We start from the raw sequence: 9,152 nt of genomic DNA on the forward strand, positions 1-9,152 counted from the left end.
ACTTAGTTTACTGACCTAGTTAACCACAGCTCTAATGGGTACTTCCCAGTGTGCAAGACACATCAGATTATAAGGTTATTGGAAGAAGATGCAGAACTAACAGGGTCATAGCTATGATGCCTCTAATTTCTGAAAAGTGAAATAAAGAAATGAAAGGGCCTGCCTAGTATTATGGACCTTCAAGGAGGACTGTGTTGTTGCTGAATGAATTAGACCATAAAGTTCTTGGCTACCTGACTCTCATATAGTTAGTAAGTTTAGCAGAAAAGAAATGGTTTCTTAAATGTTTTTTTGACATAACAATAGTAGGTTTGTTTTATTATTATTATTCTTGGTAGTACCTCACAGTGTGTAGAGAACTCCTACATCAATAGCTGGTTTTATATTTAAACAGCGTAGATCAGACTCAGAGATAATGAACGCAGGCCACAAAGCCAAAGCAGAGGCTAGACCGTGCAGTTGTCTTCCCTTCCCAGGTGATAAGCTGAAATTCCTAGGCTCTGGTTCATCAGCTTAATAGTCCACTTTACGAGAGTGCATGCTGCTGTTAACTGAAGAGAGCCCTGCTGCAGAAAACACACGGCACTTGTAGGGGATATTAATCAGGATTTTAGGTAGTTAAACTTTTGTCCTTGTGACATCACATGAAGGTTTATGGTCACTAGATAAGGAGACTGGCCCTCACTGCTTATCAAGAGGAAACGTAGCACTCTGCAAGGTCTAGAACATAGCAGATAAACTGAGGCAACATGGAGACAATTTCCTCACGTTCAATATACACAGGTATTATCCAGGAAGTCAGAATCCAAGGACTGGAGACCACAAACAAGAGTCAAGATAGGCAGTTCTCAACCTGTTCATTGTGACCCCTTCTAGGGTTTGAACCTTCTAGGATTTCCTATGGCATGAGGCCATAGGACAAGACAGGTATTTATACTACAATTCATACCAGTAGAAAAAAGTAATAATTTTATCATTGGGGAGTCACCATAATATGAGGCACAATATTAAAGGGTCACATCATTAGGATGGTTGAGAACCACTGCTCTAGATATTTAGATGAACTTGGAAAGGTGAGCCAGTAATCCCACTGGTGGTTCCACACCACTAAGCAGTTTGACCCAAGAATAGTGTTTAAAAGACCCCCTTGTGTCAGGCCCGGCTAGTTCAGTCGGTAGAGCATGAGACTCTTAATCTCAGGGTTGTGGGTTCAAGCCTCACATTGGGCACCAATTTATTGTAGAAATTATTAATCTCAATCTGGGGTTTCTACTTTTGACCGTTTAGTTCCCAGATAAAAGACAGATACAACCTTATATTTATAATAAGCCCTAATCAGCACAAGAGCTGGGCAGATATCTGCCCTCTGTGCTATTGGAACCTACTTTCCTAAGATAACCCTGAGTTATTACTATGTTTCAAACTGAGAAAGCCCAAAAAGAGTGCAAAAACCAAGCTGTAAGTACTTACAAAACAGTGATCTGCTAACTTTTGTTTTAAAATAATGTTTCTCATATAGCCCAGGCTGCCATAGAAACTACTTCACAGTTGCTAGGATCATGATGTAAAGTATCATGGCAGTCTTCAGGGTAACTCCTCAAACACGTGCTGCTTCTGCTTTGATTTGTCTCTGCCTTACCAGACAAAAATAGTGTCAGGGCCTTATTTGGAATATTCTTAATTGGAAAACTGCAAGCCCATATTGAAGTTCTTTTATACTTTGTCTGCCTTCCCAGGTCTGGGTTGTAATTGCTGGGCTGTGTTTTCTGGTTAATCTAATTATGCATCTGAAATTAGGGAAAGTTGGAATGACTACGTAACATCCATTCTGGGTGAATATCTCTTGGCATGGCTTTACCAATGCTTGGTCACTCATGACGAGTTTTCCTTCCGTATCCCACACTTTCTATCTACACCTTAGTTATAAACATGAAATCTCCACACTATTCGTTCATTCTGGAAGCCTTGTTGATAAGGGAGAGGGAGACTGGGTAGAATATGAATTGTAAATTTCCCCTGAAGCCCATGGAAAGCATGGTGCTGGGTATGGCTAGGGTAGGGAAGTTGCTCTAAATTTGCATTTTCTACCTGTGGCTGCATGTTGGCACCACTGGGAGCCTTTTGTTATTCTATATGTTTAAGACATAGAATTAGGATTTTATTATGGGGGATGAGACTATTTCCGTCAGAAAACCTGCATCTCTCTGCAGGATTCTAAAATGCCACCAAGCCCATGAGCCACTATTTTAAACCACAGCTTCCTAAACTGCATGCTCTCATGAACTGGATGTGGATGTCATGGAGAACAGGACAGGAGTGCCATTCTGAATGTACAATGATAACAAGTCAATTCATAAAGATAGCACGAGATGAATCTGAGGCACTCCTAGCAGTGCTCACTTAAATGGCATCATGTGACTTCAGTGCAGCATCAGTTCTGAACACATAACACACATGTTGTACCACACATGCCATGATGCCAGTGAATTTTGCTTTGCTCAGATTTGAGACTATTATACATTATGAATTGTAGGTTGATGTCTATATGCAGGTGAGGGCTGGCACAAGTTAGGGCAAAGCCATGACTGGACGGTAAAAAAATAAGGCAGGGACAAAGCTTTTGTAAGGCGGAAGAGAAGGGGCAGGAAGGAGAATCAAGATGGAGACAGAGAAGGACGACCCAAAGCTGGGTGACCTTGAATTGCCAAGGTACCTGAGATGGATTTCTGTAGGCAAATTTATCTTATCCAGGTGGGCGGTTTATATCCTTATCAATTGGTTGTAAGTTTATTATGGGATGTATTGTGGATTGAGAATTTAACATATAAATCTGATTGTTGTGTTGTAGTTTGTTGCGTCTTGATTTTAATGGGTTATTGGGAGTTTAAACCATAACTATTAGGGGGCAGATGTTGGGAATGTAAACAGAGCAGCAGCAGAGAGTTACGAGAGGGTAGCTGCTGCTAGGACCAGGGGGTGGATGCTGGAAATGTGAACAGAGTCCACAATAAGAGAGTCGTGAAATAGGCGGTCTCCTAATGAGACTGGAGTGGCATCGACCCGCCTGGGGCAGAGAGTACTTGGGGACAGCGTGGAGCTGCTGAGATAAATTAGCACCTCCACATTATGGGTAGGAACCGTTCTGCCCTTTTTTATTTTTTACCTCAACAATGAATTGCAGTGCTTTTACTATATACAGAAACTTTTCTGATCGTACAGAAATGTAATGGTTTAATTAAAAGAACAATGACTTTCATAATTTCACACCCTCATTCCTCAGCGTTTAAGTATCAGGTTAGTGTATCCTTTTGGGTTGTATTGTGCTTGAGTGCTTAATTTTAAAAATTATTGTTCGAGTTATTATATTGGTCAGAGTTTTTTAGAGGAACAGAATTTGTAGAATAAATATCTACCTATCACCTATCAACCATTTATCTATCACCTATATAATAAACTATCTATCTATGTATGTATCTATATGTATGTATGTACATATGTATGTATCTACCTATCATCTATCTATCTATCTATCTATCTATCTATCTATCTATCTATCTATCTATCTATCTATCTATCACATATATGGGATTTATTAGAGTGGCTTAGATGCTGTGGTCCAGCTAGTCCAACAATGGCTGTCTATCCACGAAAGATCCAGAGCGCAGTAGTTGTTCATTCTGAAAGGCTGGATGTCTCAGCTGACAGCTGGTCCTCAGTATGTTAGAATCTTGAAGAAGTAGGCTGCGACGCCAGTGAAGGAATGGACTTGCTAGTGAGGGGGAGAGCAAGCAGGCTAAAAAAGAGAGTCTTTCTTCAATGTCCTTTGTGCATAGACTGTTAAGAGAATGTGTGGCTCAGATTAAAGATAGATCTTCCCACCTCAAATGTCTGTATTAGAAAATGGGTCTTCCCAGTTAAAATGATTTCATTAAGAACAAAAATCCTCACAAATGTGCCAGCCTTTTGGAATTTAGTTCATACCAGGTGTAGTCAAATTGGACAAAGAAGAAGAGCCATCACAGTTATTGATTTGAGTTTCATTTAAAAATTAATTTTGGCCTGGAATTAAGATGGACTTTTCAACCATTTCTGAAGTGGCCTTAAACATATGTCATTCATTTTATACTGTACATTTGTGCGAAGAGCCTTCTCAGCAGTGACAATTATAAACTCAAAAATGAGGATCAATTCAGAAAAACCCTCAAGATGTTCTAAATCCTTTTGCAGTATCCAATAGTCAGCTAAGGTTTAATTCTCTTTCTAAAGACTAAAAAATTTATGTACATCTTTGTATGCTTGAGTGTGTGTGTGTGTGTGTGTGTGTGTGTGTGTGTGTGTGTGTGTGCGCGTGTGTGCCATATGCAGGCAAGTGCCCCAGAAGGCAATGTGGATGTCAGATTCCCTGGAATTGGAGTTACTGGTAGTTATGAGGTGCCCCATATGGGTGTGGGGAATAGAACCTAGGTCCTCTGCAAGAGCAACAAGTACTCTTAACCTGTATTCCATCTCTCCATCCCGAGACTTAATTTTTAAGTAAAAATAAATAAACCTGTTTGCCCGATTAGTATGCAAATGTACTTTTATCAATGGTAAAATTATATATACTAAAGAATTGCTTGAAAAAAATTTTATTCATTATCAGTAAAAGTTTAATTATCTCTTTTTACTCCTACATACCCAAAATCACATAAAAATTTCACAGGCCAAATGGGATAGTGTGTGGGAAAAGTTCAAGAAATTATTTTATCTTAAGCCATCCTTATTAATGACACCTGGATCTTTTTATGGCCTCCTTTTTTTTTTTTGGTGTGACTCCCTTTAAAATAAACATAAGTCATGTTAAGACAGTCTGGAAGCTGTCACCTACCGGATGAATGGGCTACTAAGCTCTAGCCTTATACAGATGATCTCTGCACAGCACTCTCACAAAACTCATGGAGAAAACATTAAAAAAAAAATCAAATTTGGAGCAACATCACAATCCCAGGCTGGAGACAACAGAGGTGAGAGCATTCAGAACACAAATCAAAGATATTAGCATTAATAAGGCAGGCTGCTAGGGTCAAGGATTTTGGGCTAGCAGAGAGCAAAACAAAGCTTGATTCTAAATCCTCAATATGTCCCACGACCTGGCTAGGTGTAGCTGAATGTTTATAGAGTCTGGGGGCCCAAAGGGACTGGAGAAGGATGGAGCTAGACGGTCATAAGTACAGGGAAACAAGCCAGACTGTGTGTTTTGTTCTACCAAGTGAACAAAATGTTTTTGATTGCACTGGTACATCTTGAGGCTATGCATTTGCAGAAAGCATAACTTGTCTAATTTTAATGTCTCGCAGAATGTTCTGGGGGATCTTGGTAAAATGTTGGTTCTAATTCAGCAGAGGTCTGTGTTTCTGCAGTTGATCTCCAAGTGATTCTGGTCAGAGGAATTCTGTTGTAGCAAGGACTTTGGGTGGGGGACAAGGTTGCTACATTCTTAAAATAATCAAGCACCCTGCAGAAAACTGTCCAGTTGGATCTTCCTTATTTTTTTTTGCTAATTTAAGGGGGCTTATTATATTTGCAGAATGGTTTGATGCCTTTCAGAAAGCTAGTTTTGCAAAACTGTAAAGGTCATGTTGTTTCATGTCACCTCAGCTTTCCCACATCCTGTCCTACAGAAAGAACTGATATTCTGAAGACTGAAATTAGGCTAGCATTGACCTAGGGAAGCAAGAAACACACATACGTAGCTGTTACCTGGGAACAGAGCAGCAATTCTTTCATAAATGAATGTCAATGAGGTATAATTTTCTGCTGTAGCAGAATTTCTACACCTGACAGTATTCCTAATATACTTTAATTAAGAGGTTAATCTGTTGTAGAAATTGCTTTTCTCTGAAGCCACCTGAAATCAATTTAAACTCAATTACAAGTGGTTAGCTATTGTTTATGTGGTTAAAGATTAGAGAATACATTTTTGCTTGTCAGGAGCCATCAGAGCAAATTTTGAATGTCACGATCAGAGGAGAGCCGAATAGTTGAGTGCTCTTTAATGGGCATGGAGAAACCATTAGAAAATGTAATCAGTCATATTTGATGACTTGACCTTGGGACTCAGCTAGAAAAGGGTCTAATCATGCCTGTCCCCTAAGTGCCACCAAGATTGCTCTGCTGAAATTAATTGATCATTACGTGCTTTCTGAGAGTCTAATATACTCTATTTGATGGAATATAAATTGCAAAAATAATCTGTAAATTATATAACAAGCTCCAGAATACATTTGCCCTCTGTCTCCTTAGCAGATATTAAATCTGACAGCTACTTTCAAAATGATCAAAATTGCTTAACTCTTTCAATAGTTTGGAATGCTCGAGTTTTACAAAGAAGAGAAAACTACATTCCAGTGTATATGCCCAGTATATAAATTTGAATTTTGCACCATTTTCTTGGAGAGATAAAAAGAGGAGGTATGGAAAGGTTCTCTAGGGGCTTTGGGTGTATCCTTTTATTCAAGTGCCCCATAAGGTTCTCAGTTGCCATTAAAGCTTTGGATGTTTGTCAGGGATAAGGAAGCTGTTTTGAAACCTGTCTGCTTCAGGGCTGAGTATATGGGAGGATTACTGACCTCTAACAGGACAGCCAATTTGCTACTATGCTATCCTGTGCCTGATCTAGCCACTCACAAAGATAGTGCACTCTGCTGGTTATTGATAAGCTAAAAGTTACTAGTCAGCCTACCAGATGGCACAGTGGTCACTATAACTACTGCATCTGCTTGTGGACACTCCTTCTGGATCCGTACATTATGACATTATCATGTACACATTTGGCCAAAGTTGCTGAAGGTATCCCTCTAGATACCTAGGGATGGCGAGGAATTAAAAAGAAGTTTCTTTTGGGCTGACACTTATGTTGCAAGTAAACCTTCCAGGATTTTTTCCACGAATGTTGAATGGGTAACAACTGAGAAGAACTAGACCATCTGTTCTTGCCTAATTGGCATCATAAGGGAAGACCACATTTCTGGAGCCTTGGAAGAAGAATGTGGGATGAAGTAGGCTCAGGATGGTGTTTTTCACGAGTCTGTTCCCTACATGCCAGAACAGAGGGAGGCCTTCCAGGAGAGACACTCTGGGAACTGGACCCTAGAAAGCTAAACTCTTGGGAGCTGAATTAGGGATGACACTTATCTGTAATGACTATAGTCATTATATTAAGGCTTTCAGTTACACTATAAATCCAAATATTGGCTCAATCTCCCATCAGTTGTGAGCTTTTAAGTGGAGTTCTGAGCCTCTTATGATGGTTAATCTTCACTGTCAACTTCACTGGCTTTAAAGTCACCATGGAAACAGACTTCCAAATGTGTCTCTAAGAACATCTCCAGATATGTTTAACTAAGGAGGGAAGACCCAACCTGATTGTGGCGAGCATCAGTTCCTAGGTTCGGAACTAATGGCAGACAGAGCATGAGTGGAGGGTGGCATGCCTCTGTCTTTGCTTCTAGAATGTGCAGGCAAGTGTGGCCTGTCACCTTGCCCTTCTGTAGTCATGCCTTCTCTGAAAACCATGAACCCAAATAAACACATTTCTTAGGTTGCTTTTGCCAAGTGTTTTGTTCCAGCAATAAGAAAAGTAACAACTGTTCTTCTTAAAAATCTCAGTTCTCCCAGCAGTAACATGGTGGCAATAATGAAGATTAGGAGGAGAAATGTGCATAGTGAACATGGAGAGTGCTAAGTGTGCATGCTTTCTTTGCTAATTTCTTTTTGCTGTGACAAAAATACCACAGCCCAAGAACCCATGGGCCAGGCAAGAAGCATATGCCTATAGTCCCAGCTCTCAGAGGAATGAAGTCCTCTTGAGATACACAGGGAGAGCTTGTCTCAAACCAAATGACCCACCAAACAACCAAACACAATGTAGGGGGGGGAGGGACTTCAGAAGTTTTTGTTCCCTCATAGCTACCAAAGTGTGAATTAATAGAGTAGTTCACATCAGGGCAGCCAAGAGGAGAGAGACAGGCAGGGGAGGAAGGAAGGGAGAGAGGGAGAGAGGGAGGGAGGAAAGGGAGCGAGATTGTTCTCCCTGGTGAATTTTTCCCTTCTATTGCATCTGGGCCCTGTGCATATGAGTTGGTACCACCAACATTCAGGGATTAGCTAATCCTTTCTGGAAATGCCCTCATAGAGATACCCAGATATGTGATTTATTGGTCTTCTAGGTGCTTCTCAAACTAATCAAGCTCACGATCAAGATTAACCATTTCACTAGCTAAGCTTTTGTACCAGTGAAGCAGCTTTGGTACCTGTCTTTTCTGAATTCTACTTTTCACAATCTGGGAAGGAATTTTTTTTTTCTGGCTTGCAAAAACGTTTTATATGAAGTCATAAAAAGATACAGAAATAAAACTGGATTTGATTCTTCACAAGCATTCTAATCATCAAGTCTCTAGGAGTAGTATTGGGTGAAGGGTAGGAGAACTCCGGGGTGTGGTCTGGCAGAGCCACAAACCAGTTCCATAGGGTTGAGAGCAAGAATTCCTCCCTTCTGTGGCTCAACCTTTGTGTACAATAACAGGGTCGACCAGATGCCTAACTAAGGTTGTTTAGAGCACTGGGAGTGCTGACCTTCACTTTAAGACTATTTACTGTCCCACCATCATAATGTAATAACCTATGGACAGAGGGTTGTATGGAAAGTCATCCTGGGAAGTTGATTGATGCACGTCAGTGAATTCAGGTTAAATCTCCTGTTTACATAACAATACTTAAGTGTCAACTTCACAAGGCAGGACTGGGAAACATGCTTCCATTTCTTCTTGCCACTCTGTCCTGAGTGATGCTGATACCCACAAAAGTCCCTGTGTGGCCTACATACATACTTTAGGAAATGTTGCTTGGCCCTGTAGAACTAGAGTTTCATAAAGGTTGCTCATTGTCAGAGTCCGGATGTGCAGGGCCGGAAGTGCCTGAGGGAGAGCCAGAGATAGGACTTGCCAAACCAGCTATCAGCCCCAAGGACACTGACCATCCATAGCCACCCCCTCCCCTTCCTTCACCCCCCTGAGTGAGATGAGCCACCCTACCTGCCTGCCGAGCTGCTAGATAACACATACTCCTTGCTGATGTCATTTCGCGCCGAAAGTAACCGTGCACCTTTTGAATTG

The 9,152-nt window shown here is 40.8% G+C and overlaps 1 non-coding gene across 1 annotated transcript; it reads left to right on the forward strand.

Moving 5' to 3' along the window:
* Positions 1-1,156: 1,156 nt before the first annotated feature.
* Trnak-cuu5 (transfer RNA lysine (anticodon CUU) 5) lies at positions 1,157-1,229 on the forward strand. Its single transcript has one exon. It is a non-coding gene; the product is annotated as a tRNA-Lys (tRNA).
* The last annotated feature ends 7,923 nt before the right edge of the window (positions 1,230-9,152 follow it).

Source organism: Rattus norvegicus, chromosome 2, assembly GCF_036323735.1.
Source record: "Rattus norvegicus strain BN/NHsdMcwi chromosome 2, GRCr8, whole genome shotgun sequence".
Taxonomy (NCBI): domain Eukaryota; kingdom Metazoa; phylum Chordata; class Mammalia; order Rodentia; family Muridae; genus Rattus; species Rattus norvegicus.